The sequence below is a fragment of the Talpa occidentalis genome, unplaced genomic scaffold (assembly GCF_014898055.3).
Source record: "Talpa occidentalis isolate TD23 unplaced genomic scaffold, MPIMG_talOcc4v2.1 talOcc4.2, whole genome shotgun sequence".
NCBI classification, from domain to species: Eukaryota; Metazoa; Chordata; class Mammalia; order Eulipotyphla; family Talpidae; genus Talpa; species Talpa occidentalis.
The window spans coordinates 88,421,772-88,430,356 of record NW_023602073.1 but is presented as its reverse complement, the minus strand read 5'-3'; positions in this window follow the sequence as shown (position 1 = coordinate 88,430,356).

Genomic DNA, 8,585 nt, shown 5'->3' with positions numbered 1-8,585 from the left:
GCTAGGAGAGCTGCAGTTGGGGAGACTTAAGATGCAGGGAATGAAAACAGCTAACTTTAAAATGGTCCATGGCTAACACTGGATGCACACTATTATTAACTTTTCTTGACATTAATGATTCTTTAATTATATATATATTTTAAAGATTTATTTATTTATACAAGAACTAGGGTATAGGCCAGATGTGTGGGAGGGTGAGAGGATTCACCAGAGACAGAGCAGGGAGCAGAGCAGGCAGATGGACCGAAAATACTGCTGAGGGGAGCAGTGGGTGAGACAGGAGAGGTCTGCCGCCCCATGTGGGTATCTCCCTGGCTGGCCGGGAATCCAATCTGCACTGTGGAGGGTGTGGACAGCTTCACAGCACTGCAGTTAACCCGCTGCACCACTGGGGAGGCCCTGACATTAATGATTCATAAGGTAAGTCATCAGGACTAAAAGTGTTGGGAAAATTCTGAAAAATCAGAAAATTCTGAAAAGCAGACTTGTTATCATCCATTCTGCTTACCTGTGTCTTCATGTGTGCTATTTGCAAAGTATGTTGCTAGTCAGGGAGACAGAAGCACAAATTCAATATGTGGTTTTCAAATTTCTTCTTAAAGGGCTGGGACTTTATTCAGGCTGAATTTCATATTGAGTTCTTTTTGCCTTATTTTGGTAGACACTGGTCGTTGGGACTTAAAGTCGCTCTATTTAAAGTCACTCTATTGGGACTTAAAGTCAGTTTAATGACTCCACTGAGAGTCAGCTCTCAAGCCTTTGATCCCCCTGAGAAAACAGGAGAATTATTGTGATGAATGGTTGCTGATTTTTGTGACTCCCTTTCCTGTCATTGCGTCATTCTCTTATTGTACATCTGTAAATTTGGTATGATTAAGAAAAGATGGATCCTCAAAAATAAGTGACCTTGTTCTTTGTTTGGTGTGACTTTAAATGCCAAAGTGTTTTTTTGCGGGCATGTCTATACTCTCATCTGAAAGTAATGTTCAAAGAGTGAAAATGGAGCAGATTTGTTTAGACTTACATAGGTAATGGCATTTTCCTTTATTTTTCTTGTAAATTATGATTGTTATAGTATTCCATAATTATTATAGTATTTCAGTACTACAAGCATTATAGTATTGAATTTGTCCTGTGGATCTGAAAAAGCATACTTTGTTTATTGAGATTTGAAAAACTATATTTATTGACATATTGTCATGCTAAAACAGGAACCCCTCACAAAAGTTTTGAGTCCTTTTTTGTTTGTTTTGGAAATAAAGCATTAATTTTGAGGTTCCTCTCTGCCTTTGAGAATTTGTAACAGGCATATTAGAAGAGATGTGAGCAAATACAGGATTTTAATTTATCTGCATCTTTACTAGACTGTTGTTTTAAATGAAATGTAGTTACCTGTAAACATTAAAAATGTGCATTTAAAATTTTGCATATGGAAAAGAAAAATTCAGAAGATAACTCAGAACATTGTTATAGTGAAGATCATTTGAATTTGTATCTAGAAAGTTCTTAGAAAAGAAATTTTGAGTTACAGAAAGAGTAGATGATCCTGACTCAGGACAGATCATTAATGTGGTACTGTTAAAAAACTGGATGGTTGAGCTCATTTTAGATTCTATGAAAGAAATGATCCATTTTGATGAAAACTCTTGGAATGTGTATGAAGTGAAGCAAGAAAGTGAAAGAAAATATGACTGGTCATTCAGATGTTTGTTTCTCAAAGCTGGAAAAACACATTTGAAAGTTTCATCACCAACTCCAGTGCTGGCCTAAATTAAATGAGTGTAAAATAAGTAATATGTCTCTCTGTTCTCTATTGAAAATTCTGGCATTAATTGAATTAGACACGTGCTTCAGAAATAATGATCATTCCAGAGTGTATTTATGCTTGGAAATGTCTAGCTAGTTATAAACGAGCTACCAGGATGTTAGAAGTACTAATGTAATGAATTTTCTAGCCAGTGTATCTTTAGTCCTAGAACAATGCCTAATACATATCCTCTATTCATTAAATATTTGTTGAATGAAGGAAATTGATAGAGAGGCAACTCTGTCTTTAGTATATATATGTTTAATCTTCCTAATAATTAAAATGGGAACTTTCCTTGGGGCATAGGAGGAGTTCTGGGCATCCAGAAATTCATATGAGGACATTGAAAAGAAGGGAGAAACCCACAGAAAAGATGGTGGGGTTGAAATTTGAGTGTCACAATTTTACCTTGGAGGTAGAGAATCTTTAAATTCTACACAAGTCACAGTTTGCAGAGAAAATAGCTTAGAGCAGAAGTTCCCAAACTCAATTTTTTTGTTCTTAGTGTCTTTGTGGTATCTATTATTTGGTCTATTCCTAGACCAAAATAAAAAGCAAATATTTCCATTTATTTAGAAGTTAGGTCTAAACAACCTAATAAATATTTAAGTTGTAGCAATTTAATAGCCATATGAATAAATGATAATGCACATACATCAAAAGAAAAAAACATTATTTCATCCCTAAATAGCTACCATTATTTACTTATGGGATGTGTTGCCTATTGAGCACTTATAACTTCTCATATTTCGGTATCTCATCCTCATTTTCCTTTTCATGCTAACTTTTATGCAGCACTTGGTTTGCATTCTAGCAAAACCCAGTTTAAAACCCAGTTTCACAAAGATATATTGTTTTGAAAGCACCATAGCAATCTAATGTAAAATCAGTCTATGCCGTGTCTGACAGATGTTAGAATTGCTGTTTTCCTCAAAAATTTAAAATGCCCCTCTATGTCCTGTAAATTCCCTATAGTGTCCCAGAGCAACTTGGGCAACATTCAGAAACCACAGTTAGAGAGATGAAAGATGTTCATGATAATAATTATAATGTTAACTGATCACTCACCAAAAAGAACACCAATAGGGGCCTCCCCTGGTGGCGCGGTGTTTGGACGGACGCTGGGCTGCGGGGCTGCCTGCGGCCTCTGCAGCGCCGGTTCGATCCCGGCCGCCAGCGAGGGCCCCGCGTGGCGCGCAGACCTCCCTTGCTGCACCCGCTGCTCCCCTCAGCGGTGTGCTTTGGTCTCTCTGCCAGTTCTGTTCTCCGCTCTGGCTCTGGTGGGTTTTCTCGCCCTCCCTCGCTTCTGACTATGCTTGGTGCTGTATAGATAAGTAAATAGATCTTTAAAAAAAAGAAAAAAAGAACACCAATAAATACAAACTGCATTTATTATCACCCAAGTCAAGAAAGTCAGTATTTTTTTAAAAATGAAAGTATCACCTTGAGGAGGAGATGAAGACTAGGCTATTTATGAGGTTTTGGGATTGTTGAAATGGGAGAAAAGAGCCAACAAAAGCTTAGTAACATGTATACCTCCTCTATATATGAGTCAGGCCAGTAAAAACTCTAAGACAGATCTTTTAGGGCAGTAACTTGATTGAGATTTGACAAAGATCTTGACCTAATATTGATAGTTTATTGGTGGCCATGGTGAGATCAGGATTTCCAGGGAATGTGGAAGTGTAAGTAGTCCTTTCATAAGCCCAGTTGAATAGGTCTATTGTCTTGAGAAGGAAGGTATTTAGGGTTTGTTTTCAGTTTGGATATATGGATTGGGAGGAAATTACTGAAATAAAGAAATATTATTTGCACTTTCATCTTCTTGGGCAAGATTTTCTTGGAAGAGTAAAATCATGTTACTGCAGACATTGGACTGTATAGTTTTGGTTCTCAATAAAAATGATAAAAAGCACTTACAGCTATTGAGCCCCCCCCTTTTTTTTGCCAGTCACAGTTTTCAGCACTTTACGTGCATTCTATTTAAAAATGTTCTCAACAATTTTATGAGGCAGAAATTACTGTTCCTTTTTTATATAGAAAGTATATGAAAGAAGACAGTGATTAATTAAGTCTGTTATGGTCATGGGACAAAGACAAGACAGAACATGTGTCTTTTTGCTTTATTTATTTATTTTTTAGAATAAGGACTTAATTTTTAAAATTCTCACAAATGAAACTATCATTTGTGTCAGTTGCAATAGCAATAAATATTAGAAATCAATTTGCTATAACTCTTGAAAACATTTATGAACATAAAACAGGCTAAAAGGGAAAACTAAGTATGTCTTTTTAATTAAAGATTACTTGCCTGCTTGTGACATACTCACCTGCAGATGTGCAGACCATTTTGCTGATCTTTTGTAGAGATCCTCTAATAATATATTTTTGTTTCAATATTTATTTTTAAAAACCATTTTTTACAAGGATAGCAGTCCTTAAATATATACTAAAGAACACAAGGTCTGTCTAAGATTTCAGCTCACACTACTTAAAGAAGATATTGTATATGGTATTTCTCTTTTTCTGTAAGACTTTATTAAAATTCCAATTACTGACTCTAAATTCATAAATAAATTTATCAGAACCAGAAAAGATAATAATGTATCTCTTTTTTTTTATTATTTCAGGGAAAGAATATGAAAGGATACACTTATTTTTCTTTTAGATGTATAGTTTAGGGGAAACTTTTTCTTTTTTACTAAATTAGAAATATATTGCAGTTATATTGAAATATATATACATTTGATTCTGGGTTTTGCCTTTTTCCTGAGTCAACCTCATGATTTCCATAATTACTGTGCTGATTTGGAATATTCTGAATTGGCATCAGCTGGTTACATATTGAAAGCAGTTTGCTTTTGTCACTATATATACCTGCACAAATAATTGAATACTGGGTTGAGAATGGTTGGGATATTGTCTTAAATAAATTAGAATAAATCTTGCACCTTTCTTTTTTTAACACCAAAAAAAGCACAGGATGTATGATGAGAATAATTTACAGGTTTGTGCACTGAGCATTTTTCACACTGTTCTTTTGCATTTAGATTATTCCTGTGGTGTCCTTATACTGGTCTGTGTGCTTTCTTACACAATTGTTAGAAGAGCTCATCTGATTTGACCATGCTGTGAATACAGCTTGGTATAGAGCTCTATTTACTTATCCTGGTTGGTCTTGAACAACTGTCCTGGAGTTGATCTTATGCTTCACACTGCTGCTGACTGACAAAACTCCAGAAGGGCAGTACAGCCTTTGGACATGGAGAACAAGCCTTCATTTGGACAACACAGAGGAGTAATGCAGAGTCTCAAATGTCATGGTGTGATGATTGTTTACTTATTGGGTCATAGGCTAACTTAATTCTCAAAACAAAACAAAACAAAATAATGCATCATTAAATGATTTATATTCTTGCTAATTAAAAAATTGGCAAGAATGATTTATATTCTTGCTAATTAAAAAATTAGCGAGAAAAAAATTAGATGGAGTACTATGTAGTAAAAAAATGAAACATTTTTAGACAAGAATTTTTGTTTGAATTCAAGCTCTTCTATTTCCAAGCTGTATTACCTCAAGCAATTATTTGGCATCTCTGATCTTCAGATTCTTTTTTAGACTTTATAGTGAAATAAATGTGCTTCATGGAGTTGTTGGGAAGTTCCAATAAACTAATGTTAGAATATAACAGGTTTTTAACATTATGAAAATTTTCTTCAACAAAATTATTGTCATTATTATGTGGTTCTGTGAAAGTATGTTACATACTGTCAATTACTAGATAGTCCTGCAATTTTATGTCATGCTACTTTATGCTAATATGTTTATTTTTTGAAGTGTAAGAGTTCACATGAATCATTCCCTAATTCAGGGCATGTTGTAATCTAATGGTGTGGCAGCTCATTTATAATGTACTAAACATGTCTAAGCATAAATGGACACTGGATTAATAATTTTTTCTTCAAGCAATGTTTTGAGTCAGTAGTTTACTTTTCATGCAGGCTTTTAAATGTAGGACTTATAATATATAGATCAGTTTAAACACATCCCCACAGACATATTCACCTTGTCAAAGAATTGCCCACACTCAATTTTTCTTTAAACAGCTTCCAAGTTCAAAACTCAGATGGACTTACCAGGATTAGATATTATCCAAGGGAGAGTCTTACTCTTTGATACTCTGACGTTCCATCCTTTGAATATAACTCTCTTTTACATTAAAGTAAATGTTGGAAGTGAAGGAGATAAACAAATACATAAAGAACAAGTATCTTTGGTCCTTCCAGCTACCAAACACTGCATTTGTTAAGCATCTTTAAAAGGTCAAGTTATTATTCTTATTTATCAAATCAAATCACAGATTTTGACCATAGTTCTGAAAACCTAGAACATAAAGTTATCAATTAAAGGTTAGCGCCAGAGTTTATTCCTTATTAAATATAAAAGGGCATCTAAGTTGAAATGTGATTCTAGTCTTCTACTAAACATGAATTATAACCTTTATGTACCAGTTGGAACATACATCTTGGAATCAATAAAATAATAATTATGCCTTTGCATATATTTATTTTGTTTTTATAAAAAAAGGGCTTAATTAAAAGGATATGTTTTTCCTATGGAACCAAAGATAAAAAGATAGTGGAGACATTGTAAAAGGAACTAAAACTAAAATTTGCCACTCTGGTAATGTGGTCTTTCCAGCAATCACTCATGTCCTGTTCATTCTAAAGAATGGTTTACAATACTTTAATTACACTTCTGATCAATGGAAGCATCTCTCCAGAAGTCTGCATCATGGACAAAGAAACAATCATTTGCATTTTGATCTACTTACAAATTCCTGGAAGACTTCCATTGGCCCACCCTGTTTTCTTGATTTCTAACTAGTCCTTATACAAACTCCAAATAGGCTACAGCCCTGGAACAAGGGCTTGAAGTAAAAACATAACTCCCAAGGTAGGTGGGGTTAGTTCTCAAAGAAGGGGATTTGATCAGGATAATCAACTCCAAAGCACAGTAATAAAAGGATTTCAATTCTAGGAATTCTTCACTATCATCACAGAAATATTAATATGCAAAAACTCAGGTTGACAAAAATCTGGGTTTAGTTCATGTAATGACCAAATTTGTAAACATTTTTTAGCAATCCTTTATATTGGTTGAAATAGTTATTTAATAGAGTTCTATAGGCAAATCTTTAAAAAAATAAACTAATCAATGAACATGCCTTTATAGATCATTTCTTTATAAATATATCATCTTAATTATATGATTTTCTATGGTAGAGTGATATAATAGTCAACAAAGAATTGATCTAGTTTACATTATTAGAATAGATACTTTATAGAGTTTTATGATTCCTTAAGTCATGCATCTATTTGGTCATGAATTTTTGGTAGTTATTGCTTCCTTTAGTCTGTATCTGCTTGTGTATAGTCTATATGCACAATTTTTGTCTTAATTATAAAATAAGCATAGGAAAGTGATTAAAGTGTTAGAACTGAAAGAAGAGGAATGTAGCTGGATTCTAGTAAGAGGGGAGACAAAATGCATAAACATGAAGAAATAATCAAGACATATCACAAAAATTCTTTACAAATGCTGCAACTTTTGTTTCATGTGTGTAATTTTGCTATTCTGTAGCAGACCTCACCGAAGATCAGTACAGTTTGCAGAACTCTCTCAAGATGTTCTATGATTCATTGAGTTATAGTGCATTTTGGGATGGAGGAATATCTGTAAAAGGTGCAGCTACACTCCCAGGTCTTCTTTCCTCCCTTGAGACTAGGTGACTCTCCCCATTAATAATAAGGGAAGCAAACTGAGAACCTCAAGGGAGCAGAATGAAGATCAAAATTCTGTTTCTCCTGTACAGAGAGGAATGGAAATAAAGTTTAGTAGAAAATTTGGAGCATAGGCTTGCAAAACATCTTCAAAATATCAAAATATGCTTTCATTAGAATTTCTGCATCATTGCTTCAGCACCATGAGTACAATTTAATTGCAAATATATTGAGAAGCAGTTGAAGAAAATTTGTTATAACAAACTACTGCATATCACAGAAATAATTTTAGAAGGAAATTGACAATTAGTTTCTTATGTAGTACTACTTTGATACATAGTTAGCCTGTTTTTATAAGTATGTATTGTTTTATGAATTGCATTGAATGAAATGGTAAACTAAAGCAGTTTTCTAGCTCACTGTACCAGATATTATATTGCTATCAATAAGCTTTCCACTGAGGAAACATCTCGCAGAGGAAAATGTTTATTCTGTTTCACTGTTCTATAACACTACATTGATAAAAAGGACACAATGGGAGAAATTGGTTGATACCACAAAAAACTGAAAGAAGGGGTCTGTGGACTCAGTAATGGGCTCTGCCTCTGATAGTATGATACATATTATCTGTTTTTCTTTATGAGTCAAGTGTTAGGGATATGCTTCTTAAATACATTTAAAAGTTAGACATTTGATAGACGTTAATAGTTATCTCAGACTTTCCCTGCATTAGCCACAGCTCCATGGAAGAGGCAGAGCAATGTTTGTGACTGATTCTTAGACATTAGTTGAGTGGGTTGCAAGAATTCTGAGACTTTATTCTCTTCCTTACCCATCTCTCCTGGATCCCTGGTCTTCCTTTTTGTGTCTTACCTCTTTATCTATTTCCCCACGTCAAGGTTAACAACTACAGTTTCATTCTCTATGTGATGTGTACACCATGTTTAATGCCCAGCTAAAGTTTAACTTAACTTGAGGTGGCAAGGAAATTACA